Here is a 19,249-nt window from a genome sequence, read left to right as displayed (position 1 = left end):
TTAATGCATTAACTAGCATGAAATAATAATGAACAATATATTTAATGTTATTTAATAAAAATGGTCATGTTAGTTCATAGTGCATTAACTAACGTTAACAATTACAGCATTTAATCTTAAAAATGTATTAATAAATGCTGATATTAACATTGACTAAGATTTTTTAAAAACCTGTAGAGGTTTTAGTCATTGTTAACTCATGTTATCAAATTAAACATTAAAAAGTGTTAATAGTATCTCAAATACTAAAATAACACTGGTGTTTACAACAAAATGACATTTCAGGTCAATATATGATGCATTTAATCAAGCAAAGAGGATAAAATACACCATTCCCTTTCATTCATACACATTTGTGATGCTAAAACTGTATAGTGCGAAGACTTTTGACCCATAGTAGATGTAAACGTCACAGATTGGCCTTTTGGCTGAATTCAAAGAGTGCACAAATGTAAAAGCTGCCTGGTTTGCAGTATTGTGGGATCTGAGGTAATTTCAGATGCTCAAAGCCTAGTGTGACCTCAGCTTATGCGCATAAGGACAGGGTTGCCAGATTGCTCTGAAGTTCAACGCCGTGGGAAGGTTTAATAAAAGTGACGTATCTCTCTTGCTTAAGCGTTCACCTGAGGAGACTCACTTTGATGAACATGTACGCTAGGAGGCTTTGAAGTCAGGCTATAAGCATAGAAAACATCAAAAAACAGAGAGAGTGCAGATAGAGAAAGAGGACACGTCTTTGTGTAATCAGCATTCCTCACACAAAACTAAAAAGCTCTCATATATATTATAATGATGTCATCATTGCTCACTCCACTCAGGGGATTATGGGATAGGTGTGTTAAATCAGGCTGTTATCTCACCTGCCTGAGATCACAAAGCAGAAGTGATTTCTGCAGTGGATTTCATGGTTTTATGGGGCACAGGCCAATCTGGGATACCCACACAGAGGCTCTGACCTAATTGAGAACTTCTGTGTGTGTGTTATAAGATTATAATGATGATAGAGTCCTCATAAAATGCACAGAGCACCCAGAAACTCTGGCACATTCCCAAACAAATGATTCTTAGGAGTCGAAGTGCCATCAGTATAGTCCAATCGATTCCCAAATGAATGATCCCCATGAGTCGATTCTTTTTAGGTAAATCAAAAACATACAGTGGGGCCAGTTTATTCCACCGATACCGAAAAGAATGACTCCAGTGAGCTGTTTCTGTTTAGTCAATCACATTCACAAAGAGTCAGAAGTATAGTCCAAATGATTCCCTAATGAATGACTCCTATGAGTGGATTCTTTCTTAGTGAGTCAAAAACAAAGTGCAATCAGTTGATTCCCCAAAAAAATACATTTTAACGAATCTAAAAAGAGTCAACATGGCCAGTGTTACCTAACTGCTAAAAAGAATGAGTCTGATGAGTTGATTGAATTGGTTTTAAGTGAATCAATAACATACCAATTCCAAAAAGAATGACTCAAATGAGTCGATTCTGATCACTGAATCAAAAAAATGAACTGATGAAGCAATTATAGTGCAGTTCAAGTGATTCCCCATAAAATGATTTGGTTCTTTTTAGCGAGCCGGTCCTTTTTAACGAATGTAACACATTCACCATAATCAGTGTAATCTAACTCCCAAAGGAATGTATTTTATGAGTTGCTTTAGCAACCCGGTTCTTTTTAATGAATCTAACACATTCAACATGACCAGTAATCTAGTCGGTAATCTAACTGTCAAAGGAATGAGTTGGTTCTTTGTAGTGAATCAAAAACGTACAATGCAACCAGTGTATGCCAACTGATTCTCAAACAAATGACTCAGTTGATTCGTTTTTAGTGAATCAAAAACATACAACACGACCAGTGTAATCTATTTCCCTAATCTAATTACCCAAAAATAAATAAATCAATCAAATGAAATAAAATAAAATAAACAAATACTAGTAAAATTGAAATCACGATTCCCATCCTAGCAACCACATCGCAATGATTTGGCAACCACTGAAGACATGTGAATTATAGAAATACATTTTGCAAGCAGCAATCCTCAGAAAATGTAAAACTGTAGCTCACATTAATGTTTCATCATGCAATTGTAAATATAGTGAACTGAACCACTAAAACCTGGATCCAGAATATTTTCACCGAATGACAACTTCAAGCCGTTCTTGACTTCAGTGCATCTCCTCGAGACACTCATCAGATTACGATCCCATCGTGCAACATTTCTGTTCATTCAAATAGCCTCACAACCCAAGTTGCACGTCCTTGAGTTTCACATGCAGCTGCATCCTATCAGTGCGATTTGACTTTAAAATTCAGAAGCCAAAATAATAAAGTAGGTCCGATGAATTAATTATACAGGTTTTCAGCAGCAGCACATTACATTATTCAGCCTGGATGTGGAGTCCTTGACAGAGCTCAAATCCTTCACCAGTAAGCGAAGGGCAGCTTAAATGAGTCGCAGCGTCACCAGAGAGCCTAAAAAGTGTTCAGTGACCGAAAAATACTTTAATTACCTGAGGAAAGATAAAGAGCAATAAAGAGAAGGATAAAGACATCCTTACCTCTCTAAAAAGGTGAACTACCAATATAAAAATTCAACTGCAAACACACACAAATATGCTTTCAAAAGCTCAACATTAACGAACCAAAAATGTATATAGACACACTTAAATGTTTGAATGTCAACGCATTTGATTTTTTTTATATTTGATATATTTCACAACATTTGAGACTAATTCCATATTTATAGTAGAGCGTCTGATTCCCAGACACAGATTAACCCTGAATCTGAACTAAATTACAATCTCATCAGTAATTCTGCGGTGAAAATCCTTTTTAGCACTAGCCCTAATCTGTGTTTGGGACTCTGGCCCGTAGAGTCTGGAGAATCATCTGTAATCATCTCTAAACCATCTGTAACTAACAGAACGAATCATCTCTGACTATGTTTGCACACTATTAATTATGAGGAACTGGAAGTTATACCACACTGAAGATGAAACAGACCTTGACGCTTCATCCGTCTTCACTGGGTTTGATACATAATGTTCATCCACAGTTAACCAAAGCTCCTGGATACTCTAAGCTTTGCTAATGTAGCAAGCTGCCTCAACATCTACACAGTCAGCTACATTTTGGGAGTGTTTACAGCTACTTTATATAGACTACAACAGAATAAAGCAAAACGATCTTGAGTCTAAAATAAAATAATGTATTTTTATTTAATAAAAATGCAATTTCTATGTAATTGCCTTAAACTGTAAATTGTATTAATTGTAATTATAATTTTTAATAATAATAATAATAATAATAATAAATTTTATCAAATTACATACTGTACATGATATTATATTCTAGTAGACAAAAACTAGCCTGAATGAAAGTGAAATACCTCTTGAAGAGTCAAAATCCCCATTTAATGCATAGCTGATTATACTTAAATATAGATAGAAAGAATTACAATTATTGTTATTGGTACTTATTTTTATTTAACTAGCAACAGCTACTTTAGACAGACTACAACAGAATGAAGCAAAACGATCTTGAGACCAAAGGTACATAAAATAGGAAAATTAAAATAAAAAAATATTTTAAATATGTTTATTTAATATAATAACGTATGTGTTACGGAAGTAGACTGGACACAGAGAAACCTAAGCAGGGCGCCACGCTCTCGCTTCCCATAATCCCGCTGGGCTGACACAGACCTGAGACAGCGAGCTTCATCCCTTTGGCTCAGACACGGAAATGGAGAACTCAACACAAGACTCTGTTTGTGTGGATTAACTGCAGATCTGGTTTGGGTTTGAGAGGGTGTGATGCTACAGTTGGGTAGTCTGAGCTCATTACAGCTCGACACAGAGCTCAGGATGATGGCTTTACCCTCGCCACTCAAGTTCTGGCCAAGCGACATGTGTATCTGCCTCAGTGCTTCCAGGTTTGTGCCTGAGCCGTCCAGGAAAGATTTGCTGCGAGGAGCAGGGAAGAATCAGATGGTTTGGCTCCTGAACAAACACATTAAATGCTCAAAGTAATCATTAACTAGTTTTCAACAGCAATTCCAGCACCTAGACAGTATGGTGGACAACATAATGCCAAAGAAATACATTAAATCTATTGAAATTACATTATAGCATAATAATGATAATAATAATAATAATAATAATAATAATAAATGTTTAAATTATATTATTCTTGTTACTATCATTATTATCATCATTTGTATAAGCCAAATTATACAAATATTTTAATGTAATTATCATTAATTATAAATTCTACTAGTAACTGTAATTAACAATTAATTGCAAATAATAATAATAATAATTATTATTATTATTATTATTATTATTATGATGATCAAATTATATATATAATAAAATATTATAATATACATTCCATCACTGAATTGCAATTTTTAATAATAATAATAATAATTTGCATAAACCAAACAATACAAATATTTTCAATGTAATTGTCTTAAATTGTTCAATTCATTAATTGTACATATTACTATTATTATTAATTATTATTATGATCAAATTACATATATAATAAAACATTATATAATTGCTCAATTATATTCTATAGAAACAATAACTAGCAAATAATTTCTGCCTGAATGTAACTAAAATACTTCTTGAAGAGTCAAAATCCCTATTTTGTACTTATCTTTGATAATACTAAACAACAACAATAATAATTTGTTAAATATATAAATATTTTTCATTTTTTAAATTGCAAACTACTTATATTCTAAATATTACTAATATAATACTAATATATAATATATACTGAAATATATACTACTATATTTACCATAGTACTATATATAGTATATTGTATGCAATGTATACAAATATACAAATGCATTGATATTTAGCTCCTGACATAAACACATCCAAACAACATAAACATCATATCGGCTATTAACCATCCTGCACACACACAAAAAGGACACATGAACATGTTGTTACCTCAAAATTGGTTCAAAAGGATCCCCTAATATGCTTTTAACCTCACCTAATATCCATACTGATTTGTGATCCAGCCATGAACCTGACAGCTAATCAACCTCTAGATTCATTAATTATTCATCGCCACATTAATATGCAAATGTACGCCGGGTTCTGTGTTGTCCACAACCGTGTTGCCAAAACGAGACTGAATTATTAACACAATATTTAGGTCTACACAGTGAGCATCCTGCAGCGCAGGCCCAATAAATAATGCAGAAACTGGGAATATTTTTTTTGTTGGGTGGATCAAGAAGTTGCAAAACAATTAGGCAAGGGTGTGCTAAAGCATTTAGTACAAGTAAAAGCGTTTTTTTTTTTCAGCACAAAACAGGATTTCGGGTATGTAATCGCCTGTGATACTAGCAGGCAATTAAATTCGATACACTCCAAGACTTCAGAGACCAACGATGTGCAATTACAATCCAGAAATCTGAACACCACCCAACAGGCCTGTAAACCACAGTAAATTACTGATGATACGGGTTTTAAATAGCTATTCCACATGCACACTCAAAATCCTTTCCTTTCTGAGCAATGCAGAGAATCCCACCACAGCCATCTCAACAGCGTGAGCCTCAACCACGCAGTAATACACATGATGTGATGTAAGAATCTGAGTCTATGGCCAGCCCGACAGACCACGATTCATCTGTGCTTCATAACAGGAGCTCGGGGTTCTCTGGCATGGCTCTTGATACGCTTGTGCCAAAGGAGCGGTCACTGTGGAAATCATTCATTACCGCAGCTGCTGAAGAGTAAGACGCTGTTGATGGTAATGTGAATGTGAGTGAAGGGTTCTTGCATTGACAGAGAGCAGGGCTGTTAATTAATGAGCTCGTTTAGACATTCCTCAGCCTGGACTCGAGCACATTTAACCCCTCGCGCCGCTACAGATCTCAAGGTGTGAGGCTAATTGAGAACTGAAAGAGGCGAAAATTAAAACTTTGATATCTGATACACAGCTACGAGAAGGTTGGCAGATGGGATCAGTGGTGGAAAGAGTACTGAAAATATATACTCAAGTAAAAGTACCATTACCTTCCAAAAAATGTAGTTTGAGTAGAGTAAAAGTACTTGTCCAAAAAAACTACTTGAGTAAGAGTAAAAGAGTAGCCTATTTAAAAGTACTCATGAGTATTGAGTACTGAGTACTGAGCTGTGGATTCTACCCCATTATAATAAACGCTGTACACTGCAATTTATACATGTGTGACCCTGGAGCACATAAGCAGTCTTAAGTCGCTGAGGTATATTTGTAGCAATAGCCAAAAATACATTGTATGGGTAAAACATTTTTATTCTTCTTTTATGCCAAAAATCATTAGGCCATTAAGTAAAGATCATGTTCCATGAAGATATTTTGTAAATTTCCTACCGTAAATATATCAAAACTTAATTTTTGATTAGTAATATGCATTGCTAAGAACTTCATTTGGACAACTTTAAAGGAGATTTTCTCAATATTTAGATTTTTTTGCACCCTCAGATTCCAGATTTTCAAATAGTTGTCTCTCAGCCAAATATTGTCCTATCCTAACAAACCATACACCAATGGAAAGATTATTTATTCAGCTTTGTATAGATGATATATAGATCTCAGTTTTGAAAAATTGTCACTTATGGTTTTGTGGTCCAGGGTCACCTTTAAAAAAACGTTGTACATTCTGGAATTCACATGATCTTGTTTGTCATAAAGAATGAAGAATATCTATAATCCAGCAGTTTTGATTGATTTTGACTGCCAACTCTTTAAAACACATCAAAACAGCACGGAAACAGTATTCAGTTGAAGAAAAGATGAAAGTTATTCTCAGTACAATTATACCCATTTAAATCATAAAGTTTGAAAAATAGATTTAAAATAATGTGTAAGGCCACTGAGACCATGCTGTTGTTGCACATAAAATATTAATGTTTAGAACAGTGCAAATACAAACACCATTAGAAACTCATAGTTCAGCATCACACACCATGATATGGGTTAAAATGAGAGCCCATTTCTCTCCAAAACGGTGCCAGTTTTAGCGTTTTGCAATAAAGAAACAAGACTTGATCATTTATGTTACAATTTTAACAAATGCACATTGTTCTAGAAGTATGCCATCATGTACATTACAAGTACATATACATTACTCGAATTGTTATGTCGATAAAACAATTTGTAAGGAAAAATGCATTAAATAAAGTATTTCTGGGGAATTTTTTTCAAAAGAAAACACAAACGCACGTCTCTTACTGAGCCGCGGCGGTCTCGGTGAATCAGCAGCATCCACAACTGAATGCAACAAAAAGTGTTGAACTTGCGCGAGTGCACATGCTAAATGAAGGCGGATTGAATAAAATGGATTAAAAAAAGAAATTAAAAAAGTTTATTAATGAGCTGCAGTTTTATTACATCACGCGCTGACACAGATGCAGTATTAACGCCACAGGTCATCAATAAGGTGCAGATTGGTCCTCAATTTGAGTACAATATTGCACTGTTTTACAGTGTTTCCAACACACTTTTTCACAGCGCGCATCACACGCTCAAACTCATCAAAAGTCAACAAGTTCAACAAGCAAAAACGTATCCAAGTGACTGCAGCTGAACGCGAAGCAGCGCAAATCGCGCGGCTCTTAAGTGAGTGGGAATTTACTGAACGTGGCACTTGCGGGAGTTAACACTGTACGCAATACCCGCAACCTCACACCAAATTTCAGGTCGTGTAGATAGGCAAGCATATATACAAATCATTTAGTAAGCAGAAATCCAAAATTTACCTTAACATATTAGAGGAAGATGTGACTGCATTGATGCTTGACGAATGCACTTCCAGCAGCCATGATAGACAGCAGTTGGCGATTAAAGTTTTCTATGCACAATTTGATTTGACGAAAGTCATGAGACACTATCTCCCTATCCAATCATATTAATGGATAAAAATAAAATTAAAATAAGCATGTAACGACCACAAACGGAGGAAAATAGCGGAGTAAAAGTACCGATACATCACTTAAAATGTACTCAAGTAAAAGTAAAAGTCCATAATTTTTAAACTACTCAAAAAAGTACAATTACTGATAAAAACTACTTAATTACTGTAACGTGAGTATTTGTAATTCGTTACTTCACACCACTGGATGGGATAGAGTAGTCGGAATAAGGGGATTTTACTGGAATAAAACTTTTTCCTCAGGGATCAGGTCCATGTTCCTGATGGAAATCTGAATTGCCCATAAGTTTGGGCTAATAGAATTAAAATAATTAAAGTTGGGAAACATAAAAAATTCAAATAAATACTAGCAATAAAACAAAATAAAATGAAGTAAATAAAAATAGAAAGTAAATGAAATGAAAAAAGAAAAGGTAAAAATTAAGGTTTAAAAGTCAACATGCAGTGCACGTATTTTATGAGTAGGAACTGTAATAGGGATAACTGCGTGTAATTGTCTGAATATAAATATCAGACGCTTCATAGGCGCCTTGTAAAGGATAAAGAAATGACAGTAAAGACGACTAAACTAGGCTATATTCACTAGCCTATATACAGTGCTTAACAAATTTTAAAACAAATTCATGTAAGGTTTGTGTCACTGCTGCTCTATATTGGTGATTACCTAAATCTTTTCTTTTAGCTTTCTGTATTGGTTAGTCCTTCAATATGCATAAGCTCTTTAGTAACAGTAGGCTATTTCTAATGCTATAATATAATAATTGCTGTTATCTAAAAAAAAAAAAGTCTCGTTTTATAGTGGGTTTTTTTCAGATACCCAATTACAGTCAAAAAGTACATAAACAATACCAGCAAGAATGCAAGCTGTTATGGAAGACATTGGAGGCCATTTTTGTTATTATGTGAATAAATACTATTTAGTTGTTTGTTTGTTATTTTCCCAATAATAGCATTTTTATATTTAAATATTTTTTTTTGACAGATTCCTAAAATATTTGTGTTTTCTCTTTATTATGGCAGGTGGTCTAATAAAGTGTTAAGCACTGTATGTTTTCATAGCATTCAGTTGGCACGTTTGTTTGAAGGACATTGGGCAGAATGTGGAAGTGTTTTTTGTCCAAAAAAAATGCAAAAGAAAATTGGGCTTTTATTATCCGATTAATCGATTATAAAAATAATTGTTAGTTGCAACCCTAAAACAAATAGATAAATTGGGTTTAATAAAATAATATATTTATATATGTATATAAAAAAAGTAAAATAATTTAAATGAATGATAACAAAATAAGAAATTAAATAATACAATTAAAAGAAAATGAAATAGAATTAAAAAGAGTAAATAAATAAAAAATACATAAAATAAAAAAGTAAAATATGAATATAATAAATTATATAAATAAAACTATAATAATATATTTAAAATAAAAACAAATTAAATAATCAAATAATAATTATTTAAAATAAAAAGAGTAAAATAATAAAAATACATTAAAAATATAAAATAAAAAATTGAAAGGGTAAAATAAAAAGAAAATTAAATAGAAAACAAAAAGAAAAATAAATAGTAAAAATACAATAAATATAAAAACTAAAAAAAGGAGTAAAATACAAAAACATTATAAAAAATAGTACATTTAAAAATACATCATATAAAAATAAAGTAATAAATTAATAGAATACAAATTATAAAAAATAAGAGTAAAAAAATACAAATCAAAAGAGTAAATAATAAAAATACAAAAATAAATAGTTAAATAAAACAATTAAAAGGGTAAAAATAAAAAATAAAATGAAATGGAAAAATACAAAACAGAAAAATAAATACTAAAAATAAAATAGAAATAAAAACTAAAAAAACATACAGAAAACACACACGTATACACTCTTTTGGCATTAACAATAATCTGAGTCACATCCCTCCTGAGACATTCACACTTCTCCATCCCCCAGCAGGCGTTTGTTCTCTTTGGGCAGCATTGTCGGCTGTGCCTTCACTCAAAAGACCCCACACGTTCCCTTCACATTGTGGTTGTGTCATTTACTGCCCTGAAAGAGCAGTTTTGCTCTGCCAGTTTGTCAGAAATAAATTAAGCTATTGGCGAGCGGCCGCTGGCTGAGAATTGCCCATTATCTGTGTTTCAGATATAAAGGTCAGAGAAATATAATTTGGTGTCTCACAAAGAGAATAATCACAGACTCTCCTCTTTCTTGACGGAGTCAGAGGTGAGATACGCTGTTTTGTGTGTTGACCATCGAGAGCATCAGACGCCGTCCAATACAGGCATGACACAATTTGAGCATCAAATCATTATGAATGTGACTTGCAGCTTGAAAAGGACAAAATGAGTCTAGAAATGCCAAATAAAACCTAAAATAAAATAAGAGTAAAATAAAAATCAAATAAATAAAATAAAAAGAGTAAAATAATAAAAATATTAAATAAAGAAACAAAGTAAAAAAATAGATAATTTGGGGCTAATAGAATAAAAATAATAAAATTAAATTAAGGAATAATAAAAATTAAATAAATAAATAACAGAGTAAAATAAAAAGAAAATGAAATGGAAATGGAAAAGAAAGAAATTGTAAAAAAGAAGAGTAAAATAAAATATAATAAAAATAAATTTAAAAAAATCAAAATCAAAGAGTCATAGCACCTTGCAGGGGCTGTAAAACATGTGTTTTTCAGTGTAAGTGTGATATAAATGAAGGAGCGGGAGCAAGCGGTGTCTCCACAGGCCAGAGTAAATCATACATGACTCTGATTAAATAAGAATATAGGTCAGACTTCTTAAGCTGCCCACTTCACCTCATTCAGTGCCATAATCTGCTCTCTGCTTCTTTTGCCCCCGTATGTGTGTGTGTGTGTGTGTGTGTGGAGGGATTGCGATGCGATCCATTGCCGTAATGTTAGATTAAAGCTTTTAAATGCTTAGAGCTGGAAAACCACTGCTGGATAAGTCATCCTGACTTCACACTGGAGTTTCCTTGATTCATATCTAAATTCACTATATTGCCATTGCTATGTGTGTTTTTCTCATGATGTTTAGTCACTGTGCTCTGACAGAGAGCTCAAATTACCAACCACTCATGCAGTGTTTCTTTGCATGGTGGTTCCTTCATTTAGGGGGACCAAACGCTTTCACTTCTCTATTCTTCTATTTTCCTCAATATCCTCCTGATACTTGGCCTCCTTCTCATAAGAGAGATCTGACCGTATGAAACTCTGATGTCCTCAGATCTGAAATTTGAAATTTCTGAATTGACAGATTTTGCAGCTATATGACCATTTCCAACACCAGATCCTGAGGTGCAGAGAGTAATCAACTTGCTTAACTTATCTTTATCTTCACAGATTTCAGATTGCGAGAGCTGCTAAATTAAGAACGGTACAACAGATAAGAACGTCAATCTTCAAACTTTTAAAGTGTCAATCAAAAAATAATAATCTATACTTCTTTTCATCAATCCTTTCATCAGTGAATTAAATAGATCTTATTACATGCAGAAAACAAACAATAACAAAAAAAAATATTTATTATTATCATCATCATCATCATCACTACTACTACTACTACTATTATTGGTACTTGTTTTCTGTTCATTTATTTAAATAGTACTTTACAGCAGATTAAAAAAAATATTTATCAATAAAATAAGAAAAATAAAATAGAAAAAAACACAATAATAATCATAATTGTAGTAATAGTAATAATAATAATTATTATTATTATTATTATTTAGTTTATCATTATATAATTTAATAAATTATAATGAATCATTATGGATACTTTTTATAAGTATAAATTCAAATTCAAGTTTGTTTGTTTTTTCCTGACAGCAAAATTCAAAATAAATATTAAATCAATCAAATAAAATGTAAAAATAATAAAATTAATACTATAAAAATAATTATTGTTGTTGTTTTTGTTGCTGTAGATTTCAAATATTAATATTTATCCATATTTATTGTATCAATATTTATTAAATACATTTTATCAATATGAAATAAAAAAATTAGAATGAAATAGAATAGAATAAAATAAAACAGAATTATTGTTGTTCTTGCAGATTTCAAAAAGGAATATTTATCAATATTTAAAGGGGTCATCGGATGCAAAATTCACTTTTCAAGTTGTTTGAACATAAACATAATGTGTATTGGAAGTGTGTGTACACATCTAATATCTATCCTATAATTATAAAAATCCACCTAGTGTTTTTTTTTTTAAATCCCCGTTTTAAAATCCCCTTTCTCAAATCAGGCTGTTCTGAGATTCCTGTCAGAATGACGTAGTTCTGCACAGACCCCTCCCACGATAGTTGATTGAAGACCCGCCCCGAGTGAGCTGAATGAACTGAATGAGCTGTAAACAGTCCAAATGCCAAATGTTGTGTTGACTCCGGTGCAGGGGAAGACAAAATGTCTCAGATTAAGCGATTGAGGTGTTTTGTTGTTGGATGTAATAATGAATATAGCAGTCGCCATTTACTCCCGACATCTAAGCCGCTGAAGACGCAGAGGATTAACGTTACTTTCGCTTTGAGGTGAATGCGCCGATCCCCGATCTGCCTAAATGCGTCTATGTTTGCCGAATCATTCGTGATCCAGCTTCATCTACAGAAGAAGTGAGTATTAGGGTTTTTATGAATCCTTGCAAATCGCCTTTCCTAATAATGTACTAGTTAGCCAGTTTCGCGGCTAAAGTAAACAGTACTGCTCGTCACCCCACAGAAGAGAGGGGCGGGGTCAGCAGAGCTCATTAGCATTTAAAGCAACATGGCCTTAAAAACGGCTTGCTGAAAACAGAGCTGATTTTGACAGGTTTAAAAAGGTGTTTTTTTACACTACCACTGACAAATTTTAACCAAAGTATGTTATAGACTTTTAATTAAGATCCTAAAGAATCATATCAACTTATATAAACGTATATAACTTAAATAAAATAAAATACTGAGAATTTGAGGCCAGAAAAGCATTTGTGACAAGACTGCCAAAGGCAAGTTAAAAAAATCTCAAGCTTGAGCAGGGTTTCAGCATCACACCCTTTAATCTAGCTGAGACCCTCGCCTCAGGACCAGGACACTCCAGAGGCCACAATCTCATTTTCATATGGTCAGTACTGACGGTCACATGACTTTTCTAATGTTTACTGGCTTTGTGCAGTGAGCAGACAACAGCTTTTGAGGCTTGTTTACCAAGGGAAGACTGAAAATAAAGGTTTAAATCAATCAAGCAGTGTTTCATGAACTGCTTTTATACACTGGCCTTTCATATGGCCTTTGATATTGGTCAAACCAGTCTTTCTGGCGTAGTAAATGTTTTACCATGACCAGAAACATTTCCACCACTGTGGTGACCTTGTTTAACACGCACTCATCTATGAGCGACGGCCGCACCCAAACAAAGATGTGAAAGAGAATGCAGACCGCATCAGTCTCTCACACACACACACACACACAGAGACACAGAGACGTCATTAAATCCCCCACACTGCCTTGAGCTGTTCACACACACACACAAACCAGAGGAAGAAATCCATATCTCATCATTGTCATACACAGTCATTATCATCACCATCTTCATCATCACATCTGCTCACCGCTATTATTACAAACATCTCCATCAGCAACACGCTCTCCACCCACAGGGCCAAAGAACAAATTAATGTCCATCAGGAGAAATGACATACACTTTTTGCAGACAGTATGGAACAAAATCAATGTGACATTAGAGCTGTATAATCAAATTGCAACTATTTATCCTCGCTATTTTACATCAACACTTTAGGTCCTTGAATCAATATTTTCTTTTGTGTGTGCATTCATATCTTTTCCTACAATTAAACTTTCATGAAAGAACAGCGCTTGCCTATTTCATTGCTAAGTGAAGGAAATATGCAGTTAACCTTGGCCAAATGTAAAAATACTGACAGATAATGTAACATGTTTGCGATTCAGGTAGATAAAAAATAAAACAAAGTTTAAAGCACATTATAATAGTAGAATTAAAAGGTGTCAAATGTAAAAAACACACAAATCATATTAAAAATGTAAGCAATGCACATGGATAAAAACAACAAGATGATGATTATTTGCAGCCTCGTTATAGATTACTTGTTAATGCATTTCTGTCAACCACATACACTGAATATGGTCAAAATCTGCCCCTGAATGACCTCTAAATGTGGTTTCAATCATCTGATAACAATGATGTATAGTCATCAAACATAAATTTTTAAAAATAACAAAAAATACTAGAGTATTCTAGAACAGAAAATAAAAATATATAAAATTAATAAAAAAAATAAAAAAAATAATGGAAAAATAAAATATTAAAATAAAATAATACAAGGTAAAATAAATTAAAAAATATTAATAATAATAAAAAATAAAATAAAATATATAATAATAATAATATAAAATAAAATTAAATAAAAAGAGAATGTGAGTCCTGAAAGCATTTGTGACTCATGAAAACCCTTTTAGCCCGTAGAAAATATGCAAAACAAAATCTCTTATAGGGTTTCAGAAACACACATTCTAAGTTGAGACCCTCACCTCAGGAGCAGGACACACCAGAGGTTACAAACTCACCTTCATATTGAGTCATGTGACTTTTCTAGCGTGTCCTGGCTTCCTGCTCCAGACAACTTTTAAAAGGCTTGTTTATTACTAAGGGAAGGCTGAAAGTAATGCATCTTGCATGTATTTATGTCTAGCTTTTAATATGAGACTGTGATCTGAATCTGATCACCAAAATACATAAATAACAAGTACTAAGGTTGAGTGGCATTCCTTTGTTCATACTTTTTCTTAAATTTTGAATATTTCCCTTGAACAATGCCCCCTAATTGTTATTTTTGGTCTCCCATCAGCTTTGAATAAATACACAAAGTATGTTAATGTTCTTACCTTTGCCTCATTGACAGCTCGCAGACAAATTTTACTACACTGGAACTCTTCTAACTCTCCTCCCACTTTTTCATGGTTAGAAGATTTGTTGTCTTTTCTATATATTGAAAAAATTAAGTTTGCTTTAAGAGTTTCCACTGACAAATTTAATAAAAACTGAGGTCCTACTTGACTTTGTCAAAAATACACCACTTATCTTTACTGATTTGTAATATGTATTTTTAATTGTTCTGTGTAGTCTCTTGTTCATTTTTTCTGTTTTAAGTATGTATAATTGTCAATTTGTTTTTATTTGATTTATTTGTTGTTTTTTTTCTTATTGATAATGTACTTAAGTTTTATTCTCCTCCTTTGGGTGGGTGGGGGGCAGGGTTCACTGATGGTTGTGACTGTTTATGTTTGTGTCCGCCCTTAGTAGTTGTTAATAGAAAAAAGGAATGTATAGATTTATTAATATTGCTCTTTTATTGTATTTTGTATATTCCAATCAAAATAAAAAATGGTTGAGTGGCGTACAAAACATAGTAAATTGATCAATCTCTTATATTGTAATTGTTGCATCTGTAACACCCTCAAACCCAGAACTGATCCAGCCAATCACATTGCTCACACAAATGATTGACAATGCTATATATCCAATCAGCTGTAGAGTACTATGTAACAATAGCTAAATGGAGAACAGAATGAGGAGTCTCTCGGTATGAGCGGATTCACTTCACAAACACACACACACCTGAGCACACAAACACACACGGCTCGCTTCACAGAGCAGCGAGACACCAAAAGGCAAGAGACCAAGGAGAGTGGGACAGCATGTGGACATGTCTGTCTCTCTCTATGGTCCAGATGGTAGTTTTCACAGCAGAGGCCTCGAGACCCACTGGAGTGTGTATCATCAGCGCAATAAGACTGAATCTGCAATTATTCTTCTAAACAAGCATCCATGCTGTCGGACAGCAAAAGAAGACAAGCCAACAAGGTCAGGCCAAATCAAATGCACAAGTTATCAGTAAGCGTGGGTCAGACCGGAGACTGCTTGTGGGGAACACGGCTGTAACAGGTGAACCCATCAGTCATGTGACGTCGGCCGTCCATATGTCCAGCAACAGACCGCAGAACCAGTGCGGCGTTGTGGAGCTGACGGGCAGCATGTGTTTGGACTGCTTCACTGCCAATTACTCCAAACAGCTGCCCCAGTTACGGGTCAGGGCAACGTCAACATGAACTGCACTGAAAAACAAACAGAGCGACGGACTTGCATGCAGGACAATTAAAGTAATACATGCAGATTTTTACATTATATGAAGAAAATAGATGGTACAGTAATAGCACAATAAGCCAATCAATAAAGCAAAAAAATAAATAAATAAATAATAATAATCTTTAATAAATGATTAAAATGCTATTAAATTATAGGGGGGAAATTTAAATAAGCAATTAAATAAAAAATATATTAAAAAAATTACACAAAAAAATAAATATACACTAAAATAAATTAAAATATTTTATTTAATTAATAAAATGCTTAAATTTGAGTCCTGAACGAATTTATGAATTTATGACAATTTATCATGAAAACTTTTTATATACTTTCTAAATGTACAGCTTAATGATTAGACAGCCCAAAACAAATGTGAACCTGGACCACAAAACCAGTCATAAGTCTCAAGTAAAGATCATGTTCCAGGAAGATATTTTGTAGATTTCCTATTGTAAATATATCAATTAAATTTTTGATTAGTAATATGACCATTTTAGGGCAATTTTCTCAATATTGTGACTCTCTGCCAAATATTGTCCTATCTTAACAAATCATACATAATCTAAAAACCGAATAAATAAGCTTTCCATTTATGTATAGATCTCAATTTCAAAAAAATAAATAAATAAATAAAAACATTTACCCTTATTGTGGTCCAGGGACACCAATATGAAGCTAAATTTGATACAATTCAGACTTCAAAATAAATTTAAATAAATACAATATGTAAATAATAATAATAACAATACGTTATTTTTAACATTATTATTAATTATTATTATTAACAATTTTTATTAACAATTTCAGTTCTGCATATCTGTTATTAAAGTTAATGTTTAAAAACAGCATCATTCATTTTTAATGACATCTGTATCAGCCATGAGTAATATCGCTCATCTTGAAAACAAGCTAAGGTTTAATACCTGGGGTTCAAATCCAAAGTGACCAAAGGGTTCAAAGTGCAGTGGCATAAATTGTAAAATTAATATTTGTCTTAGCAATTACTAGTACCGAAGTAGTCTCAGCCTCAGACGTCACGCCCACAAACCGCTGTCTAAACGTCTGATGGGGAAGTTGTGGCCTAATGGTTAGAGTCCGACTCGTAATCCAAAGGTTGCGGGTTCGAGTCTCGGGCCGGCAGGGATTGTAGGTGGGGGGGGGGGGGGGGGGGGGGTGTGCTCTCTCCACCCTCAATACCACGACTGAGGTGCCCTTGAGCAAGGCACCGAACCCACACCGGTTTGTTATTGTGGCGACATTTCCACGCCCCTAAACATGATGGGAACAAAATGAAATGAAACGTGATTGGTTGCTTTACCTGTCAGTCATAATTATGACCTCTTGGGCGGGCCTTGGCCATCCAAAGTGGCCAAAGTTCCCAGACCTTCAGCCGTCAGTCTGAAGGTCTGGCTACGCGAGACTAGTACCGAAGTAACAAAACCCAGTGCCGAAGGATGTAGACTTGTGATTTTTCTATTGTGACAAAGATCACTGTGGTCTGTGACACATAAACTCCTGTGAGGGAGGGAAAGGAAGGCAGCGTGAGTGTTTTGTGCTTCGCTGGCAGCTGTAATTTGTGCTATCTGTATATTTTAACTCCAGGCCGTTCCAGAGTGATGATCAGACAGCCGCGTGCTGCTGTTTACCCATCCATGAGCAACAGCGAGGAGAAGCGCATGCGAGAGAGAGAGAGAGGGAAACATGAAGCATCTTCAGTCACGCATCAGCTAGTCCTGTTATCACGATGTGATCCGCCGCTACTAAACGCCCCATCAGCATTTGTTTGTTTTGGCATTACACGCTCGTTCTGTCGAGAAGCAGCACAAGTGCCTGGAGAACGTTTCTGAGGATCAACATGGATCAGAGTAACAATCATTCTCAACAAGGAGCAAAAATACAAAATGACATGCATCCAGATAAATAACAAGCTAAATAACAATAACAACAAACCTAATTTTTACATTTTCTGAAGAAATCAGATGGTGAAGTAATAGCACAAGAAGCTACATGCTTTCATCATTAATGTTATATCAGTGATAGATTAAAAATCGAGTGATTATGTTATTCACAGACATTTTTAACAGATATTGAACTTTTCAAATTAATTGGCTCTTTGTAAAATAACTTTTAATAAAAGATTTTAATTAATGATTGTTTGAATAATTACTTTTTAAATGTGTAGCATAACAGAGGAATTAGATCAATTAGACTGTTTAACTTATAAATATATCAATTATAAATAAACAATATAACAGCATAAATTAATATTATTTTTAATTAATTATTAATATTATTATTATTATTATTAAATTTGCACAATTATATAATTCTAGCATAAATAAGAACAATAAATTACTAAATTGGTATGACTGTTAGTATTGTTGTTGTTGTTAAAAATAATAATAACAACAATGCTTCTACTAATGACGAATTATTATTATTATTAAATTGTTCTTATTTTTAAATGAATACAAACAAATCAATACTAATACTACTAATGATATTAACTATTATTATTATTGTTGTTGTTGTTGTTATTATTTTTTTAATATTATTATTATTATTATTATTATTAACCCTAACAACAAGGCACAAAAGAGCATGAAATAAACACAGAAAACCACAACTGTCTGGCTTGAAAGTCTGCTAACTCTTTCTGCATCTTTTTTTGATATATCTGGGCTAAATATGTAACACTGGGTTTAAGTTTCCGACAAATTCCGAGAGGAACACCGCAGTCATCCAGCATGGCTTTCCGAGGTGGATTTATGGCCAAAACATCATACTCTTTTCCAAGTTGAGCTGTAAAGTGAAGTGGCACAAAAAGCTTCACTCTCGCTCATTTTTTCCCGTTTGTGGAGAATTTTCATCCCACATCGAGTCCTAAGCCACTGGCACGCCAGGAGCGGCTGGAATATCTGCTTTAGCTTAAGAGAATCAATAACTGCCCCCCTCAGACTCCTATCCATCCTAATATTCCTGAGCTCTCTGGGATGCAGGAATAACATCACAGCAAATACAGACGGTGTCTGCCTGGTCACTCCACACAAGTCTATCCAATTCAGGATTATGCAAGCATGAAACCCACAGTGTTTGTTTTCAAACCTTTCCCGAAAACGT

At 33.6% G+C, this 19,249-nt stretch overlaps 1 protein-coding gene across 1 annotated transcript in view; it reads right to left on the bottom strand.

The window, feature by feature from the left end:
• LOC306861583 (dedicator of cytokinesis protein 4-like) overlaps positions 1 to 19,249 on the bottom strand; it is a 103,249-nt gene that overhangs the window by 68,119 nt on the left and 15,881 nt on the right. The gene's annotated exons all lie outside the window — the stretch shown is intronic.

Source organism: Barbus barbus (assembly GCF_936440315.1).
Source record: "Barbus barbus genome assembly, chromosome: 42".
NCBI classification, from domain to species: Eukaryota; Metazoa; Chordata; class Actinopteri; order Cypriniformes; family Cyprinidae; genus Barbus; species Barbus barbus.
Note: the sequence above shows the minus strand (reverse complement) of the source record. Positions and strands in the feature narration are given on the sequence as shown.